The following is a 21,305-nucleotide window of genomic DNA, read 5'->3' on the forward strand; positions in this document are numbered from 1 at the left end:
TTGAAGTAGGGTTTGTAAGTATAACTAAGATTATGTATTTAGATTGTTAATTCAGTTTCAAAATAAAATTATAGCTTTTTCTTAATTAAGAAGCATGCTAGTTACATTAATAAGTACATAGTGTTTAATATTTTTATTAGAAGATTAGAAAAACACTTTAAAAAGCTATGTTTTGTTCAACTAGATAAAGAGAAGCAGAGGAAGAAGAAGAAGAAAAGAAGAGGAGAGAAAGAGAGAAGAAGAAAGAAAAAAAACATTGTCTTTCGTTTTTTTAAATTTAGGGTTTACAGAAAAAAAGGATTAAGATGAAGAAGAGGGAGAAGGAGACAAAAAGGAGGAGGAGAAAGAAGAAGAAGAAGAGGAGAGAAAAAGAGAGAAGAAAAAGAAGAAGAGGGGGGAAGAAGAAGAAGAAGAGAGAAGGGAAAAAGAAGAAGAAGAAGAGAGAAAGAGATAGAACTTTAATCAGAGTAACAATACTAATATTAATCATACCTTCCGCCCCGCAATAAATCTGAACACCCATGCTGATGATCGGCAGAAGTGCAAGTTGTGGCCGAACAGATCATCAGGCTGCGGCATTGCTGCTGCATCAGCTGGTGTTGCAGTGCAATATCATGTTGCGCAGACAATAATGATAATTATAATTGCAATATTAACATGACTATCCGTCTAGCTTGGAAGAATATTAGGGTTTTTGTATCCAACTCGAAGGGCGAACGCCTCACCTTGCTAGACCAATGTCAGTGGCTATGCAGAGCCAGGTTGCCTTCTCGCAATTATGCGACCTTCAGGATCCAGAAAATCGACTCTTCTGGATACCCTCGCAGGTCGAGATCATTCCTCAAACTCTGTGTGTTTATTGCCTCGAAAACCCTTGCTTTTTGATCTATCAGATTCACTGAGGTAATTTTAGCTAATTATTACGTTGATTTTATTGCTCATCATTAATATTTCAGATCGATTAGCAAGAAACGTAATGCAAAGTGGGTACATTTGGATCAATGGGCAACATAGCGAGCACCTGCTAGGGTTTTCTAGCGTGTTTGTGTTCCCTCTTGCTAGGGTTTCACAGTGCGTTTGTGTTCCCTCCTACTAGGGTTTCACAGCTTTTCGTTCTCTTCTTTTCTCTATGTGAAAGCGACAGGGTTTCGTTTTGTTTTTGTTGCTGCCCGTTTTTTTTATGTTCATCGCTTTTTGTTAACCTATGACGACGGACATTGAGACGTACTATGTTTTACGTCACGTAATTAGTTTAACTATTCTGAGTCATGGGCCGAGCTTGTCCGGCACCATATGCAAAGGATAAAGGGATTGGGTGATCGCCGATGTGAGAGGCGCACCTTGAATATCAATAGGATAAGGGTCAGGATCGGCCGGCCATGTATGGGCGCCCATGTGTGAACGGCCAAGTCACCTATAAGAGTCAAATGTAACCCTAAAATCCTCATTCTCATGTGTTGAATACAAGAGTGCTCTTGCCTTATCCTCTTGGTTTCCTTCTCCTGCGTGTGTGCGAGAGAGAGAGAGAGAGAGAGAGAGAGAGAGAGTGTGAGAGCGATCGAGCACTGTGTCGCGGCACGGCGGCGGCGACGAGGCGGTAGAGCGGTGACGGCGGCTCCTCCTTCACGGCTGCGACGCGGGAATCCTTCACGGTGGCGATTTGAGCGGTGAGTGACACACCCTTGCATTCTGTTTGAGCTTGCTTTCCTGGTTGTATGCTTGCAGCCATTCGTGGCTCACATACGGTGTTTGGCAAGTCCCCAGCTACGACCTGTGCGGCAAAAGCACACATTTTTGGCGCCGCTGCCGGGGAGATGCCCTGCACCAAGCTCCAGTTTGCAGCTCGGGCTGCTGCGTGAAGTGAAATTTACACTGTAGGAAAGGCGTCTGTGTGTTTGTTGTTGAGGTGTTTCTGTGTTTTGCAATCTGTTTCTACAATTTGTCTTCTGCATTTCTGTTTCTTTTGTTATTTTTCCGCTCCGCGTGTGGGCGTACATTCTGTTATCTGGTTTTCTGCGTGCGAGGGGGGATTTTTGAATCCCCAGACTTGTGCTGTGTGCGAACAGCGCCGTGGCCAAGGCTGAACCCCAGAAAGAAACCCTAGAAAACTTATCCCAAATTTTTTTTTGAAAAAAAAATATTTAAAAAAATTAATTTTTTTTAAAGAAAAAAAAAACCAAACGTGTGGAGAGGAAAGATTTTTTATTTGGAGAAAAAATTTTGAAAAGAAAAACCCCCAATGGACCCCGGCCTCGGACTCGGTCTTTTGATATGTATATGTAGGAGAGTGAGCCTCCATAGCTTTCTTTCAAGTGAGAGCTTATGGGAAGTTGAGCCCTATATGTAGCCCACTCCCCAAGGAGTGAAGTGAGCATGTGGGATAAAGCCTTCACCCTTTCCTCCACACTTCAAGAGAACCGTTTGGCACCCCAAGTATAGATGGGATATTTCTCAATGAAAATTGGGAATATGATCTACACACAGAGACTCTAACTGACCTATACACGGGTTACACATACCATGTAGGTTGGTTAGAAGTCCTACGATCTACATCTAGCGCCACTAATCTAGAGGAGCAATAACAAATGATATGTGAGGTTATTCATAGAATTATCCAAATTGAGAGGCAAAATAGGGGAGTGAACTTAGGTTCCACTGGCCTTATGAGATTTTTGGATACAGGCAAGGCCAAACAACCAACCCTATCACAATTGGAGACTCCCTCGGTGAGTCCCATAGACCCTTCGTATGTTGTTTCGCCTAGAGTCTCAATGCAGGTTGAGCCTACGAGCAATAACTTTAGCTTTCCAACCTTGGCTCAACTTTCCATTAAGGAATCCACAATGCCTACCCCAATGATGAGCATGACAGAAAGCGCACCTGTTACCACTGTAGTTAGTACGACACCGCTACCTAGTGGAATAGTACATACAACAGTGCGTGCCGGTGCCTATCGACCATATGTACCTATCGCTACTCATGCTCATGTAGCTCCTACGCCTCTTAGTATGCCAATGGTGTATGCTCCACGATCACCTTATCACAACCCTTATCCAAGAGGAGCTAGGCCTAGTCGCATATCATATCCTACGTCATTTGCCAACATACCCAGACCAACGCCAACTCCTATCAGCCAGGCTACCCTAGAAGTGCCTCCACCAGCTATGCCTGCTCACCTAGGTGATCTCGCAACGTTTGCTCAGACGATCGGACGATCTATTGCGAAAAACATGCGGGGCATGCCTAAGAGAGAACCTAGAAGCAAGGCAGTACAAGTGGCTAAGCTCACTCAAAACTTCAGTGGTAACGAGGATGTTAGGAAGCACATTGAAGTCTTTGAACACGTGTGTGATTCCTTGGAAGAGCACAATGAGCTGCATAAGTGTAAAGCCTTAGGCTTAACCTTGAGTGGGAAGGCCGGAGATTTGGTATCGAACCTTAAGGGTTGAAGAGCGTACTCACTACCCCACTCTCAAGAGATTGTTCTTGAAGGAATACATACATGAGGGTGTGCTTTGGGGAGTAGCATCTCAACTCCAAAAAGCTGAATGCGAGGAAGGGGAGTCAGTGAGAGACTTTATTAGTCGATTGAAGCATCTAAATTCTCGCTGCACTCCCGATGAGCGCTTCAATAACAACCAACTGCTCAATAGATTCATCCAAGGATTGCGCCACGAGGATATATACAATGGCCTAGTCATTAGAGGTCTTACAACGTGGGAAGCAGTCTCACTGCTAATGCAATCCAGTTAGAAGACAACTTGATGATTGCAGGTAAAAAGGTGTCTTTGGAGACAAAATCTGTTAGTTCGCAAGTATCTGGGCACGAGCCAATGACGGTGAAACCTATTGCCAAGAAGCCCAAGATATCTGAAATGTCTGTGACCGACCTTACTAAGGCTCTCCAAGAATACTTTAAGGGTAATCGAGCTCCTCAAAATAGCCATATGTACCCAAGAAGAGAGCAACAATGGTGTTCGGTTTGCTTAGGACCACATAGCACGAGTGAATGTCCCACATTCAGAGTCAAATTCAATGGGAATTGCAATGCATGTGGTAAGTATGGCCATCAATCTAAGGATTGCCTAGTACTTAAGCGTATGTTAGCAAATCAGGCACCCCTAGCCTGGTCAAATACACCTCAAGTACCCGCGTTGATGCCTGCACCACTTGTTGAGCAACCGTCACAGCACATAGTTCCAAGGAACCCGAATGTAGTCCAGTCTGTGCCGTTACCACCGCTAGTGCTAGGACCACAACCTCCACATCCAAGGATTACCCCTATAAACCAGATGGGTTGTGAGTCACATAGTGCGTGTGGGGATTATGAAGAGGAGATAGACCCCACTGCTCCATATGGGATTGATACGTTTGAAATGACTCCCCAGTACTACATGGAGGATCATTCGGGCAAGTCAAGCTTGTATATCAAGCGGCTGCTCTCGCCACAAGAGAGCAAAACCTTAATACCATGGCAAGGAGACCACCTCTTCAATGCTACGATTGTGGTGGACCGCATCGTGTAGCAGAGTGCCCTAATAGGCTACAGAAGATCGCTACTCAGATGTAACCAAATCAAGGGAGCACATCGGGAATGCCGGTACTTACATGTAATCGTTGTGGCATAGATCATTTGATTGCTCAATGTCCACATAATCCTAATGCACCCAAGATTACGCCATTGAATTTGGTTGAGGTCACCAATGAGGCACGAGGAACCACACCCGTTGTACCCACGAATGTAGTTACATGATCAATGCTTCAAAATCAAAACTACATTCTTGAAGAGAGGGATACTGCATCAATTGCTCGAGCAAAGAAAAAGAAAACGCGACGGAAGAGATCGCTTAATGCCACGAGCTCCAAGCCTAGTTCAAAGACTAACATAGGAACGGGAGACGACCCCGTGTATATGAATGATCGTGAGGATGATTCTGATTCAATAGAAACCATGGGGACCAAAGCCACTACCTTAAGGGAGGAACCCACTCGGGAGCTCAACGAAGGAGAATCAAGCAAATACATAAATAAGGGGAAACAAAAGGAAACTTCCTCAGCCCCACAACCAAGTCAATTAATGCCCTCTTGACCACCCAAACTGACTGAGACTCCCCAAGACAAGCCACGTGGACCAAAAACCCTCAAGAAAAAGATTGGAACTTACCCAAACCCAGTTGAGGAGATTGAACAAGTGCAACACTTAAGGGGTTTGGTAGAAGAAACATAAAGAGAACTGGAGCCAGCAGACCCTAGAAGAATCAAAATTCTAGACACAGTGTTTCCTATGCAAGTTCAGCCTCACAGGAGCCATAAACCGTTAGTAGCTATACCTAGTATCATTCGAGAAGAAAGTGAGGGTAGGACATCAGGAAGTGGGCAACCACCCTTCTTGCTGGAAAGAATGTTTAGTGAGGGAATGCCTGACCCCATCGAAGAGGAAGTGATTCCATCTTCACCAGTCCCTAGTCAAGGGGCGATATCTCAAAAAGTACCGTTGAATGTGTCCAAGCTAATGGATTTCATGTCCTCTGAGATCAGAACCACGATCATATCCAAATTACATGGAGATCCTGAGCTATTCTTAGCTCTTCGGGCATTTCTCAATGGAGAACTAAAGGCGGGGCTACCACAATTTGCAAATATGGATAGACCCAACACGCTTCAAGATGAAGGGGAACATTGGGATCTACAACCCAACCTAGATGAAGATTCGGTCATTGAAATACCTATTAACAAGTTGGGACAGTACTTTGAAGGGGACGAATCTAATGCAACCCTCCCCATTACTACCAAGGGATTAACTCTAAAGGGAATCCTTGATGGTGGTGCTGGAGTGAGCATTGTGACTAAAAACTGTTGGGAATCTATGGGGAGACCTCACCTCGAAGTCACAAACATAGTGGTTAAGATGGCAAACGGAACCATAGCTAAACCTATTGGAATATTAAGGGACCTTAAGATCAAGGTCCTGGGATACAAGGTAAAACATACCTTCATTGTAATGGATTTCTCCAAGCATCCTATGTCATATCAAATGATCTTAGGACGTCCTTTCATAAGGGAAGCACAAATGGTGCATGATTGGTCGAAAAACCATGTCTACCTACAATTCCAGGACTCTGTCATTCGAGTTGATCTTGAGAATGGTTGTGCACATCCTTTAGGAAGCAAGGTTATCATTGATAATCGATTGGATACCACTATTCACTCCACCCCATTAAGGTATTGCTATACATGCAAAAAAGAGACTGATGATGGGAAAGATTCTCCTTATATGGATGTCCTACCGGGTATGACTGAGTCGGATAACGTGGATTGGGTACACTTAGCGACAACCATAGACACATGGGAAAATAGAGGCACAAGTTGGGTAACACCTGAGGGGCAAGATATGCCACCGTTAGTGCCAATAAACATGATAGGTGTTATGCACTTGACTCCTGATGGCAAGAAAGTGGAAAACTCAACTGACAGTAGCGAAGACTCTGACCAATGCAACTCTGAGTCATCTGAATCTCAAGAAGAAACTGACTCTGAGCCTGATGGGAGGGATGAATCAAATATTCACCCGAATGGGGAAGCAATGTGCTCAAGGCCTAGGACGGTGACCTCCTGCAGTTCAAGTGAGGGGGACACAAGTGAAAATCGACCAAGTGAGTTCAAATCTGATAGAAACAAAAATCAAAAACTTGGTAAGAAGAAAACGAGACATAAGCGCCAACGTTATCGAGCTAATGTACGAACTGTAATAAACAAAGAGAGATCCACTGCAGAATGGCTTAGTTATGTAGGAGCCATTGACGCTCATCGGAAGATAGCGGATGATTGGGGACAATACCTCCAAAGTGTCATGTGGAGTATTCTGCAACCTCATGACATCGCCCAATTAGAAATCGAAGAGAAATCGAAACTAAGTCGTACTGCGAGAAGGCGACAAAACCAAGAGTTAGCTCAGCAACGAAAGGAGGTCGAATTAAAAGAAAAAAACCTGGCACAACAAGAACCAGTAGACTTACACCCCGCACCCGAGCATTTCAAATCATTTACTACAGGGGAACGTAAAGTGGTCTACACAAAAGCCCAACGAACGCCTACCAATGGGAGTAGCAGTGTCTACGATGGCCCTGCGCGGTAGTTAAGGAGATAGACTTAGCAGATCCGGGTGAGGAGTCTAAACCAATTTTTATTGCTCAAGACCTCACCCAGATAGAGGAAGCTACCCTCAAGAAGCTTCTTAAGGAATTCAAAGACATATTTGCTTGGACATATCATGATATGAAGGGTGTTCCACCCTCGGTGGTGCAACACACGATTCCAATGATTAGCACTGCTAAACCAGTCCAGCAACGTCCCTACCCAATGAATCCTAAGTATGCAAAGATTGTACAAGAGGAAATTGAAAAGCTTGTAAAATGTGGATTCATATACCCTATTGAGCACTCAGAATTCTCCGATAGTCATTGTACCAAAGAAGAATGGGAAACTCAGAGTGTGCGTTGATCTCAAAAAGGTTAATGCAGCCACCAGAAGGGATCATTACCCCTTGCCATATTCTAAACATGTGCTTGAAAGAGTGGCAGGCAAGGAGACATATAGCTTTTTAGATGGGTACTCGGGTTACAATCAGATCACAATTGCAGTCGAGGACCAAGCTAAAACAGCATTTATCACGGAGTTTGGAGTGTTTGCCTTTCGCGTCATGGCCTTTGGCTTGACCAATGCACCAGCAATATTCCAACGATTGATAAACACGGCCTTTAAGGAATATCTAAGGGACTTTTGTGAAGCTTTCTTAGATGATCTTTGTGTTCATTCCTCTTGGGACGAGCACTTGATGTGTTTACGAAAAATATTTGAAAGGTGTAGATTATATCGCATCTCATTGAATCCTTTCAAATGCCAATTCTGGGTTAAACACGGAGTCATTCTAGGGCATATAGTGTCCAAAAATGGGATTTCCACACGGATGAGGATAAAATCAAGGTCATTCTGGAATTGCTCCCACCCACCAACTATAAGGGAGTCCAACGCTTTATGGGCCATGTTGGTTATTATCGAAGGTTTATTCTATTCTTCGTCGAGATAGCTCGACCATTGTATAAGCTTCTCATCGAGTTTATTTGGACCGAAGAATGTGACCGTGCCTATGAGCTATTAAAGAAGGCCTTGGCGAGTGCTCCAATCTTGCGAATGCCTAACTGGGATTTAATCTTCCATGTGCATATTGATGCATCAAACTTTGCTATTGGGTGTGTGTTAATTCAACCTGGAGAACACAAATTAGACTACCCCATTAGCTTTGCCAGTCGTCAGTTGAACGATGCTGAGATGAACTACACCACTACGGAGCGAGAAGGGTTGGCAATGATATATGTAGTAAGGAAATTTCGTTATTACCTCCTTGCCACCAAGTTTGTTTTCTATGTGGATCATCAAGCATTGTTGTATCTGGTAAACAAACCATGCTCCACAGGAAGAATCACACGACGGCTATTGATTCTTCTTGAGTTTGATTTCACTGTTGTTGTGAGACCTGGCAAAAAACATGTTATGGCTGATCATTTGTCTCGCATACCTAATGGTGAGGCTCCTACAGGGGTTGATGATGACTTACCTGACACTTCCCTGTTCGTGGTGGAGACAATGCCTGAATGGAGTGAGAAGATTGTTAACTTTTTGGTTAATGGCTTTCCACCCAAGGAGCTTCGTAAAGATCTAGCTCGAAAGCTGATCAAAGAATGCGAACCCTATTGCCTGATAGTCGGGACTCTTTATAAAAGAGGAAAGGATGACGTTCTTAGGCGTTGTGCCCGAGAAGATTATACATTTTGCAAGAGGCACATATGGGCGTAGCCGGTGGTCACTTCTCAGGAGACCTAACTGTGCGAAAGATCTTACAATCAGGGTATTGGTGGCCCACTATGTTCCAAGATGCAACACTCTTTGTGAAGGGTTGCGATGAATGCCAACGATACAAGAAACCCCAGCGGAAAGATCAGATGCCCCTACATCCGATCAAAGTAAACCAACCATTTGAAAAGTGGGGTTTAGACTTTGTAGGTCCAATTAGCCCAGCGGCCCGCAACACACAATCTCGCTATATTATTGTGGCCACTAACTATATGACCAAATGGGCTGAAGCGAAAGCGACACGTAAGGCAGATGCGAGGACAACAGCCAAGTTCCTCTTTGAAAATATAATCACACGCTTCGGTTGTCCTTTTGAACTTGTGAGCGATAATGGTACACATTTTATAAATGAAGTGATTAAGGAGCTCACAACAAATTTCATGATATCCCATCATAAATCTACTCCTTACTATCCGCAAGCGAATGGCCAAGCCAATCTCTGTTTTGACAAAGACAGTTGAAGCTCATCGCACGGATTGGGATCTAAAGCTTACAAAACAGCTTTATGGGCCTATCGTACTGCGTACAAAGTGGCTATTAATTGCACACCATTCAAAATGGTATATGGCCAAGAAGCGGTCATGCCGTGGGAATTTGTCATTCCTAGTCTTCGTGTTGCTACTCAAGAGGGTTGGGATGGTAATCCATTAGTAGAGCGTCTATATATCCTTGAGCGGCTAAATGAAGAAAGACAATTGGCTGTGTACAATGCCCTTGTGGAGAAGGATAGAAGGAAAAAATGGTTTGATCGCCACCTAAAGGACAAGGACATCAACATTGGGGATAAAGTCCTAATGTATGGAGTGTGAAACGAAAAGAAGAAGCTCAAATATGCTGGTAAGGGACCGTATAGAGTATGTAAAATTACACCGCAAGGTACCATCAGAGTGGAGACTCTCGACGACGGAGTTGAAACCATTGGATTCCTTAATGGGAGTAAATTCAAAAGATACTATGACCCCCTAAGCCAAGAGGAGTTATATGCAATCCATCAAAAGAAGGCAGCTAAAGAACAAGCTGAGCTTAAGAAAATACAAGCGAGAGTTGAAGCCAAAGAACGTCAACAGCGTGCTAGGCGCCAACGAGAAGCCAACTTGGGAATTACGCAAGTACTTTTTGAGGAGACAGAGGAGGATTCACTGGAATCTGACCCACCTCTAAGATACCCAATTGAGTTACAGAGTCCTTACGGGGAGGTGCTGTATAATGCATTATTGGATACGGGAGCTCAACACAATTTGCTATCATATGGCGTGTGGTGTCAACTTGGAAAACCACCTTTATCCAAGAGTGCTATCCAAGTTCAAGGTATCAACAAGAAGAAAACCCCTGTCTCAGGAATTCTGCACACTCCGGTTGCCTATGATAAGGGGACCGTAATTCAAAGTTTTTTGGTTATGCCTGCTGGTACCATGGAAGGCACTGTAAACTTAGGGCGCAAATGGATGTTGACCACCAAGTGTAATATCGATTGGGCAACTAGACGAGTCACAACGCAAGAACCAACACTCAACAACTCTGGACAAAATGCTGGATAACGAAAAAACACAAAGTTCAGTGGCAAAACCATCTTTGATTGTTTGCCACCCCTCTAACGCTTCAACGCCAAGAGTGGAAACATGTAGGGTGGTCTCTAAAGCTCCGCTTACTATGCCAAAGAGTACATACAAATGGGTCCCAAAAGCCTCGTAGGAAGAAAACAGCTACCCACCCGAGAAAGGGCAATGTAACATCACGATGGATCCCTAAAAAATTATTAGTAGCCCAAGGGTACTACGAGGGGAATGACTAGATTTGGGTCCCTAAACATAAGCTGAATCCCTCTACATCACCGGTAAAACCTTGCAAACCAATTGTTGCCACCCCAACGACAATTTAAGATCGTGGTAAGGGAAAGGTAACAGAGTGCTCCGCACCACTTCTTCCAGAGTTAGTTTGGATTCCCAAACGATATCGATCATTACCACCTAGCTCAGGAAGGGGGGAGCCACATGAAGCTTCTAGCTCCTCATGCCAGGCACACACTGATATAGAAGTTTCTACATGCTCTACACCTACTCTTGTCAACACCCAACAAGAGACCAATGAGTCTATGCTCTACTCTTGTCAACACCATGCTCTACTCTTGTCAACACCCAACAAGAGACCAATGAGTCTATGTCTCCCTTTGTAAAAGTATCGTCGGAAACCATTTCCTCCATTCGTCAATGGGAGCGTACACTAACATCTCTGCAATTGGATGTGACCACAAGGGTCATAAAAAGCTATCTGTCCACATCACAACCTATGACCCGCTGGACAAATTGGTTCCAAGAGGCTGCAACATCATTGCAGAAAATATGATCTACACAAGGAAAGGGGGAGCATGTACTCACGCTCGACATTTTATTGCTTCCTCACCTTCTCCCTTGACCATGTAATTGCTAAATTCAAGGGGATGTATATATATAGCTTCATACATAGAAAAGAAAAGAGAAAAACAAAAAATAGTAAAAAGAGCAAGAGCACAAAAAGAGGAGAAATATCCGTATACAATCAGGAACTAGATTGACCGGTCATAAACCTACTGATGCTATATCTGTGTTTGCAGATATGGCAAATGCAAGAGCCTCGCACGCTTCATCCACCTTTGGTGAGAGGTATCATCTGTACCTTTCTCAGATATTCCACATGTGCTATCCTGTAATTGAAACTGAATGGGATCATATACATGTACTAGCCAAAGAGAAAAATGTTGAGGAATTAGAATGGCTAATTCGCCTATTGACCATGACTGACCCCTACTCCGTAGAGGACATATCCCCGATAGCCCAATGCTTTCCTTTTCCACAAGATCATTATCCTCGCATGGTTACATTCTTGATGAGTTTATGTGGATGGGAAAATGAAAAGGAAATATCTGACAATGATGAATGGACGGATGAAACTCATGGCACTACTGAGGTTGACTTTATTTATTTGGATGTTGCGGATAGAGGCTTAGCCTTAGGGCTAGAGCCAGGACTCTACAACATCCTCTTACCGTATCCTCAGTAGTAGTGTGGTGACTGGTATGAGGTAGGTTAGTGTTTTCAAGTTTTTTCTAGTTTGGATTCCTTAAACGAGTCTTTAATTTTTCACACTGATGTGCCTCTCGAGGTATAGTGCTTGTTAGTTGGTTGTACAGGTGGAAAAGTTTGAGGTGGGTTCGCTTTCAAGTCCTGAGATAGCCGCAACGCTCATACATAAATATCTCATCAAATTGCAGGCATTTTTCTCATCGAATCAAGGAGATCTCCAAAATACAGGTGTAATTCTTCCATACCCACTCTCTTTCGTTTTTACTGTTCAATTAATTGCATGAACTATAATGCATGACCACATGGAAATTGTCAATGTACTACTTAGTTTTTGAAGTTGCCTGACGTGCTAGTGTGAATCATTAATGAGTTTAACCTTATTGGATATATTCTTGAGAATGCATGCAGTCTTTAGTTAACCTTGGAATACGATTGTCTTAGGTCTAGGGTCAAACCATCTTAATGTTTGACACCTGGCCATGTGTGTGTTGACCTCTAGGACATAGCTTTTACCCCTTTGTCGAAAGGATGCAAGACAAATTATAGTTCAGGAGCGAAGATCAAATTATGTTGTCCATGACTTGGAGCTACTTTCAGTAGTCTATGCCCTGAAGTTGTGGAGACATTACCTACTACTAGGTCAAAGATTCACTTTGATATAGCAGATCATCAGAGCTTAAAGTGGATTTTCACTCGAAGGATCTAAACATGCGCCAAAGAAGGTGGATGCAGACCCTGTAGGAATTTGATTTTGAAACCAAGTTTTGGGGACCGATAAGGGCGGAGTTTGGGGGCTACAACAAAGAGATCTACAAGTGGTAAGATATGCCCTAGAGGAAATTGAGAAGGGTTGGGTTTCCACTGCCTCCAATGAGGCCTGTTGGTTGAAAGACTCGTCAGCAGAGCTGCAGTTGGTCATGGACAGGAGGGCTGAGTTCGCCTTTCATGCGAACGAGGCCTTTTGGAGACTACTTCTTGTCCGTGGTGTCTTTTCTCCTGAGCTTCATCTTCAACTCTTGCTCTTCATCTCATATAGGCAAAGACACACAACCGTGCACTGTCTCCTGCACTTCCTTTTCACTTTCCTCATGTTGAGGCTTTTGATGTGACAACCACGGGCTCGCCTCCTTGAGAAAGTCGACGATGTCCCGGCAAACGGAACCTTGGAACCGGGGTGGGGGTGACCTTGGTTGATTGGCCCATGGGGCATGATCATTCTAAAACTTTATTCTTCTTTGGTGCAGGGCTTGCCTAGCGTCATCCTCCTCCTTTCGCTTCTGCTCTTCCTTAATTTGGCAAGCTTCTTCTTCCTGATTATACTACTTTGGTGCAGGGCTTGCCTAGCGTCATCCTCCTCCTTTCGCTTCTGCTCTTCCTTAATTTGGCAAGCTTCTTCTTCCTGATTATACTACTTCTCTTCTTGGTAGGTTGCTTCTTCCTCTTCTTGGCGTGCTACTGCTTCTAATTGCTTACATTCATTCCTTGCTTTCTTCCATGATCTGTGAGCTTCCTTCTCTTCCTTGGACATTTTGGACAATTTGTGTCTGCCCCCCGCTTTCATCTTCACTCTTAGACGCACAGCTTGAGTTGGCGTTGGTTGTTCCTGCCTTGTCTTTGGTGATGTTCCCTAGAGGAGACAGGCCTTGAAAGATGTCTTGTACGCCGCTGCACCTACTTGCTGGGACTGTGGAGAGGGGGAGAACAATTCGTGTTGCTATAGGTGGTTCCTCACCTATGGCTTCAATGATGGTAATTTTTTCTAAGCTTCATACGGGGGGAACCACTGTATTAGACCTAATCACCGACTCGGTAGGTTTGGGCTGAGGGGGAATGATAGGGTTAGGGAAAAAGGGGTTCTCAAGTATGGTGATTGGAATAGAGGTAGATTTTGTAATGATGGGAATGAAGGGAATAGGGGGGATGGGGGGGTTCAAGAAGCCGTCTACAAAAAAATCATCTACCAGATGATGATTTTACGATTAATGTTGAAATATGCAAGTGAATGGGTGTGTGCGGGAACAAGCCCTTAGCTAGAGACTGTAAAAGGGAGTTTATAATTGAGTGGGTAGCAGTGAAAAGGTGAGAAGAATCTACTGAATATGAGAGAATCAAGGGTAGCATGAGTGAATATAGGGGTGTGAAAAGATTCTAGGAAAAGGTGCAGGGGAGGTGGCACAAATCAAGGAGAAATCAGTGGGAGTGGGTGGTTGGCACCTTGTGGATGTAAAAGCTATAAATTGAGGCATTGGCCTAATGAAAATTTGTTGGTTTTTGAGTGTCCATGCCTACATTATACTATTAGATTAATTGTGCACTAATCTTACCTTAATCACTTTCTAATTACTTGCTAATCATGTTGATTCTTGCATTTGATCCACCATAGCTCATCATATTGCTACAAATTAAACTATTAGGAGATGGTAAGTTATCAAGGTTAGTGCTCATGGTTGCTGATGAGGTTTATGAGCCAGATATATATATATACATTACCTACATGAACCTGAACGTAAGGGGGGATTTTTTTTTTTGTGATTGCATATGTTTCCTTCCACTAGAATTCTAAAGAACTAATTGAACATCCCATGGAGGGCACTGCTAATCTTGATTTCCCCACCATGCCTGCTGGTGTTCTTGAAGAAGATTTCTTTGCAAGGTTATGGGATTGCTCCATTCCTTATGCACTCCAAAGGGCTAGTGACCCAGATTCATCGAGAAAAAAGGGACCATGTGTGTACAATATATGCTGGAAAACACAAAAAAAGAGAGTAAAATAAATAGTTTTAATTTTGATGTATATGTTCGTAAGATCTTTCTTACCATGTAATGTGTAATATACGTTTCTCCCTATGCATCGACCATGGCCATGATAAATTCGTTGATCATCTAATTGAAGGTGTTCACCTATTCCTGCAAGTCTTGCTTTCTCAAGTAAAACAAGAGCAGTGAGGCAAACCTATACCTTTACGCACTTCAATCCCATTTTAGCCTTGTTTCTTCTATGTGTCATGTAGACACATATTTTCTTCCACACCTCAAACTCTATATGGCTTTCAACATTTGCATGGTTGGATAGGAGATGCCTTAGCCATCCATGAAAATTTTACTAGGATGATCTTGTGTTGCCTAGACCTCTTAGCAACCTTTGTGAATTTAATTGATCCTCCATGCAAGCCCACTTTTGACAAAATCTCCTCTAGTTTGGTAATAGACTCTGCACATCTCTGTTTCGGCTCCATGTTCCATGCATAGTTGACATGCACCATGAGAAGCTTGTCTAGTATCCTAAGCCCTGCACGTAACATCATGGATGGACATGACGAAGAGGGATGTCAAGAATTGGGTCTTAATCTTTATCAATTTCATGTTGATATGGGGGAAGACTTGGATTGCAACTCTTGATCTCATATAAGGAGTCAGCAGTAACAACAAGGGTCTCATTAACCCCTTTTGTTGGATAAATGTAATCCCAACTCCTTAGTCCAATTTAATGTGTGGTGGTTAGTCAGTGGTTGGTGTAAAGCCTACAAATGGTTGGTGCATATGGTTCATGCAACTCATGCAACTAAAAATAGGTTAGAGGAGTCTCTAAATAAGATACAAGTTGTGATCAAGTGATTATGTAAGTTTGGTTCATGCCTAATCATAATTAGTGTCTTTTTGTGTTAATCTCAATACAATTTTCTGCATATACTAGTTTTTTTGTCTCTCATGTTTATGATGTTTTGTACGAGCTTTGATCCACCTTGAGTATGTTTTGATCAATCTTCATAGTTGAATTATTATATCCAACATTTGGTATCAGCAGAGCATGACCCAATTAGGTTTAGTTTATTAGCAAAAACCCTAATCTTTCTCTTAATCACCATAGCCTGTTTTTCTCTGTTTGAACTACATGCTGTAGATTGCCTTCATGCTTGCATCTGAGGAGATGATACTCCAATATTTTGATATAGGCTTCTTGCTTTACTCCCACGCAAGCCCTAAAATGCAGCTCAACGGCCAATTTGATCGCTGCTTCACGAATTTCTCATCGCCATCAAAACAGGCCGTTTTCTGCTAATTGGGTTCATCTGCCGTCTCTACGAATTCGTCTAATTCCTCTTAGGTGCTTCAAGTCTATCATGTGAGGATTCAGCATACCAAATCTTGAAGCAATTGGTCCACAGGAGCTACTGTACGAATCGTTTTTCAGTCGCCTGTTTTCTGCCTCTTTTGCTCCAACAACATGGTGCTTGTTATTTTGATCTATATTGATGTTATTATTATTATTTGGGCTTAAATCATCTATATGAGTAAGTTATCAACATCAAGCATCATACTGCATCATCATGAGCTCCAAATTCCCCGACAAATTCAATGGAACTGGGTTTCATACGTGGCAAATCAAGGTGAAGGGCTATCTCATGAAGAAAAATCTATGGAATACGGTCAAGCCACTTCTTGAAGATGAAGCAGGTATTTCTGCTGCTGCAGTTACAAGAGCTACAACGGCTGCACTTCAAGTAAAAGATGAGCAAGCACTTGGTATTATCATTACTGCTTTAGAAGATGATTTTATTCATTATATTAATAATGTTGAGTCAGCTATGGAAGCTTGGGAATTATTAGAGCGTACTTTTGGTGCAAAGGCAAAGCATTCCAAGATCAGTTTGAAGATGCAACTCTTTGATCTAACTATGGAGAGTAATGAAAATTTAACAGCTGTGATTAACAGGTTGAAGAGCTTAATGACACAATTGTTTTATGTTAAGTCTCCTGTTCTTGAAGAGGATGCTATTGCTATCTTGCTTAAAAACTTACCTTCAAGCTTTAGACAAATTGTGACGGTACTTAAAGAGAAGGAGCCAGTCCCTTCCTTGGAAAGTATCATAAATTCTTTGCAGGAAGAAGACAAGAAGATTACAAAGGATGTGATAGATCCTTATGCATATACTATTACTTAGACATCGACAAAGAAGAAGTGTACTATTTGTGGTTGTACAAATCATCTTACTAAGGATTGTTTCTCCAAACATCCTTGTGAGTATTGTGGAAAGACAAATCATCCATCCGCAAAGTGCTACCAAAGAGATCAAAAGCTAGCAAAGGCACACGTGGTTGAAGAAGTCAACCAAGAGGAAGAAACAAATCTTTGTTCTAGTCTTAGTATAAAAGATGTAGATGATGATTATGCTTTTTAAATTATGTCACGTATGTGGTTGAGTCAAGACTTATGTTGTTCCAACTTGACGAGTTGTAGAGGAGAGTACGCCACCCTATGTTGTTGTTAAGGGGGGACTCTTACTCATTGTGTCAAGGAGGTCTGTTAGATTTGTTCATGTTCTTGTAAGAAGTTGGTCTTAAGGGGGGATTGTTGGATAAATGTAATCCCAACTCCTTAGTCCAATTTAATGTGTGGCACCATTAGGCTAGTGGTCAGTGGTTGGTGTAAAGCCTACAAATGGTTGGTGCATATGGTTCATGCAACTAAAAATAGGGTAGAGGAGTCTCTAAATAAGATACAAGTCGTGATCAAGTGATTATGTAAGTTTGGTTCATGCCTAATCATAATTAGTGTCTTTTTGTGTTAATCTCAATACAATTTTCTGCATATACCAGTTTTTTGTCTCTCATGTTTATGATGTTTTGTACAAGCTTTGATCCACCTTGAGTATGTTTTGATCAATCTTCATAGTTGAATTATCATATCCAACACCTTTCCCCTATGTGCATTTGTGAAGACTTTGTATGTTTCTTCATACCCTCTGCATATCTATTGGACTAACAAGATCCTTTAGTTCCTTGGTAAACCTATTGTGTAGCATGTCATGTAAACACCTATTATTGGGATCGTCTAGCATCTTGATAATATCTGCATTTTTGAAGATATGCTTTAGGAGACCGATTCTTTTTTGCTTTGCTCCAATGTTGTATCCTATCATTTGATCAACAAAATTTATGCAAAACCAATCAAAGAAGCATCTTTAAGTAACCTACCAACATTCAATGAAACTTCTAAAAATGAAATTAAAGATGGATCATCGTATCTTGTGGCTCGTTATTGTTCTTTTTCTTGCACCATTGCATTCAGCCACCAAACGAGTCTATCACTTGCCGCTTCCTTTCATAGCTGAACTTTATCAGCTTCCAGGGATTTAATGTTTTTATCCATGATAGTGTGTTCTCCTTCCATTGCCTTTATTCTAGTAGTAAGCTCCTCAACTTACACATGCATTCCTCTGATTATTTGTTGACTCAATAGAATTAGATTTTGTGCTTGTAACCTTCTTTAGGCTTCAACTATAGCTAAGAATTGTAGCATTCATCCAAGAAGACCATTGACTCCATCACCCAAAAAAAGTAGAAATGAAGTAACATTTTGAAAGGGGGTGGAGCAGCCTCGATTAGAGGATCCATTGGGTACATCTTACCATCTGTCCACAGATCAATGCTCTTCCATTATCTACCTGCATGCTTTCTAAGTTGGTATTTGCATAAATGTGACCACCTCTGGTACTCCGAAGGCTTGTGTACTCATAGTCAAGATCTACATGTAACCTAAATTTAGGAGGCTTGTTAGTGATATTTTGGAGAGGCAGTTTGCACAGTAAGGGAGATAAGAATCCCAGAAGTAGTCTTAAGGGAAGAAAAATGGCATGAAAAGTTTAGGGGAGAGTGTAAAATGCCGAGGAGGAGGAAATGCCCTAAGACTGGTGATTGCTTGATTTGTAGGACGGAGGGCTAGTGTTGCTGGCGGTGCTGGCAAGCTAGATGTGGTCTTGCTATGTTGGCAATAGGCGTGTTCGGGCAATCTCAAGCTTCGTGACCATAGTGCCCACAAAAGACACAGTTACCATTGTAATGAGTCCTTAAGATTGGAAATTCGCTGGTGGTATATCATTGATGTGAAAAATGGAACACCAATGAGCTTTGTTGGTCTTCATTTTCTCTTGGACAAATTTTGAGAAGTTAGTCCAAGTCATTTCTGCCAAGGTATTACCTTTAGCTACATGTTTTTTAGTGGTGGTGCTACGACCACTGGCTAGCTGTTCTGTTGCAACAAACTTAGAATCTGATGACCAAACCACTATAGATATCTTCATGTTTAATCCTGTGGATGAATCGATCAAGCAGTTAACTATTGGAGAAGTGTTCATGTAGAGCACAACAAGAGTTCAAATGCTTGACATGACTGATAAAATCTCTCACTGACTCATCTACTTCTCTCTCAGCTTTGTGTAACCGTGAAGCCATGCTCCACAAAGCTCCCTCATGTAGAAACTGCTTTAGGAATAACCATCAAAGACCGGTAAAATTTAGATGTTCTTTAACTGTCAGGGTCCGCCAATACTAATCACCACTCTTGCCATCTAGTGTAAGGCTAAAGGCATTAGTCTTTTCAAGCTTATTCCTCTCACCTAAGGCCTTGCAAACTTGATCGAAGATCTTGAGATGTCTTCTAAGATTTCCCTCTACATTGAACTTGTGTGTGAGCTTCGTGAATTGTGTAGCCTTTCTAGAGCTACTCGATGTGTTATCTCTCATGTGACTAGCCCTATACTTTTAGCCACACTGCTCTTCCCAATGCTTGTGCAAAGGCTACTAGATTGGGAGGGCTGCTGGATTGGGAGGGCTACTGAAGTATTGGTATAGTAGGGGAAGCATGTGGTGCAAAGGGCACTGCCTGTGGGTGTAATGGCATGAATCCCCGTAGAGTAACATGAGTTCGTAGGTGGGGGGTCATATAGAAACTCCCACAGGTACCGATGACATATAAGCCAAGGGTACCACTAGTCTAGTCATTTGTGAGAATGTATCCCCTTGCTCTAGGTTGCAATGGAAAAGTAGAGAGAGATGTAAGGAATCAAGGATTTTAGGTGAAGGTTTCTCCATTTGTGGCCCTAGCAGATGATATGGATGCGTTAACTAGGCATGGAGCCATTGTTATAGGAACTACTACAACCGTGGTTGTCTCATAGTGTGACCAAGGGCCTGGAACTAATGGGAAATGTTGTGTGGTTGGTCACGGGTGGTGTTGTGTGTAGTACCCAATACCACACAGTCTAGAATTATGTTAACAACATCTTGAGTGGGTACCTCTCTACGGTCTAGGAATGTGAAGTTTGTGCTAGCAAATCTATCCTTGGAATCCTACATAACCTTGAGGAACAATAGCAATAGTCGCAGCGTGGTCCATCATGTAGCTAGGCGATGTAGCTAGGCGTCACCATATATGTGGAATCAGTAGGGATTATTGATGGTGTCTCCATCTAACTCAAGGTAGGACCTCACGTATTGCTTGTCCCAACATATGTCACATGAAGTCGCATGGGCATGGTGATTCCGTGTCTAAGCCTCTCTTGCTCTACAATAGTCTAAATACACTCCAAAGTTTCTCTTCCTTGGTCTGTGGAAGTAGAGACAACTTGCTTAATTTCCTCTCAGAAGCTAACACCATAAATAAGGCCTGTAGTAGCCAGGTTCATCAAGGTTTCCTAGGCTGAATCAAATTCCCAGCTCTCAGTTTACAGTAATGTGCCTAACAATCTTGCACCTAGATCCACCTTGGATATGAATTCTTGTGGTCTGGTGCTCTCTAGGCTGTTAGTCACATGAGCAATTAGTGTTAGTGCAGTTTGGGTAGCTTGCACAATTGGTGCAGTTTGGGCCGCTAATCGCTATTGGGCTCAATGTAAGGTCTCTTCCTCTTTCGTCCTAGCAGCGTGGATTAGGGATTCTACTTCTTGTACTTCCTCTTAGGTCCTGCCATTTGGTAGTAAGGTTTGGACAAGGTTTTGGTATATAGGCATTAGCAGTTAAGATTGGTCCCAATGTGAACAAGGATTTCCACATGCATAGGGCTCATGTGTAAGGCGACACTAGGTGTGGCCTTGGAGCTAACCTCAACTCCCTCATCCCCAAATTGATCTGCTACCTGGTTAGGTGTAGAGGTTGCAGTGAAGCTGAACCCCTAAAGTAATTGGTTATACAGTCTATCAAGCTAGTGGTGGGTCTAGCGTTCATTGTTTGAGTGGGGTTTTATCTCCCTTAGTTCTGTATCCCTTCCACATTGATCCAAGATTGGGGGAAATGTCACTACTTGTTGAGATCCCTTAACTATGAAAAATTGTAATTTTTTTGGATCTTATATAGGTTAAAATGGCCGTGATAGCCTAAAACCTATAACAGACAAGTTTATACGTGCATTTTTTTAAAATTTTCTTTTTTTGGCTATCGAGACACCAACTTTCTTTTCTTTTTTTGATTTTTTAATTTTTTACATTTTAAATTTTGTACTTTTTTTTAATTTTTACTTTTGGTTTTGGTTTCTGATTTCACAGATTACCCGAAAAGGGG

This window comes from Cibotium barometz, chromosome 5 (genome assembly GCF_041138505.1).
Source record: "Cibotium barometz isolate CiBa-2024 chromosome 5, ASM4113850v1, whole genome shotgun sequence".
NCBI lineage: Eukaryota > Viridiplantae > Streptophyta > Polypodiopsida > Cyatheales > Cibotiaceae > Cibotium > Cibotium barometz.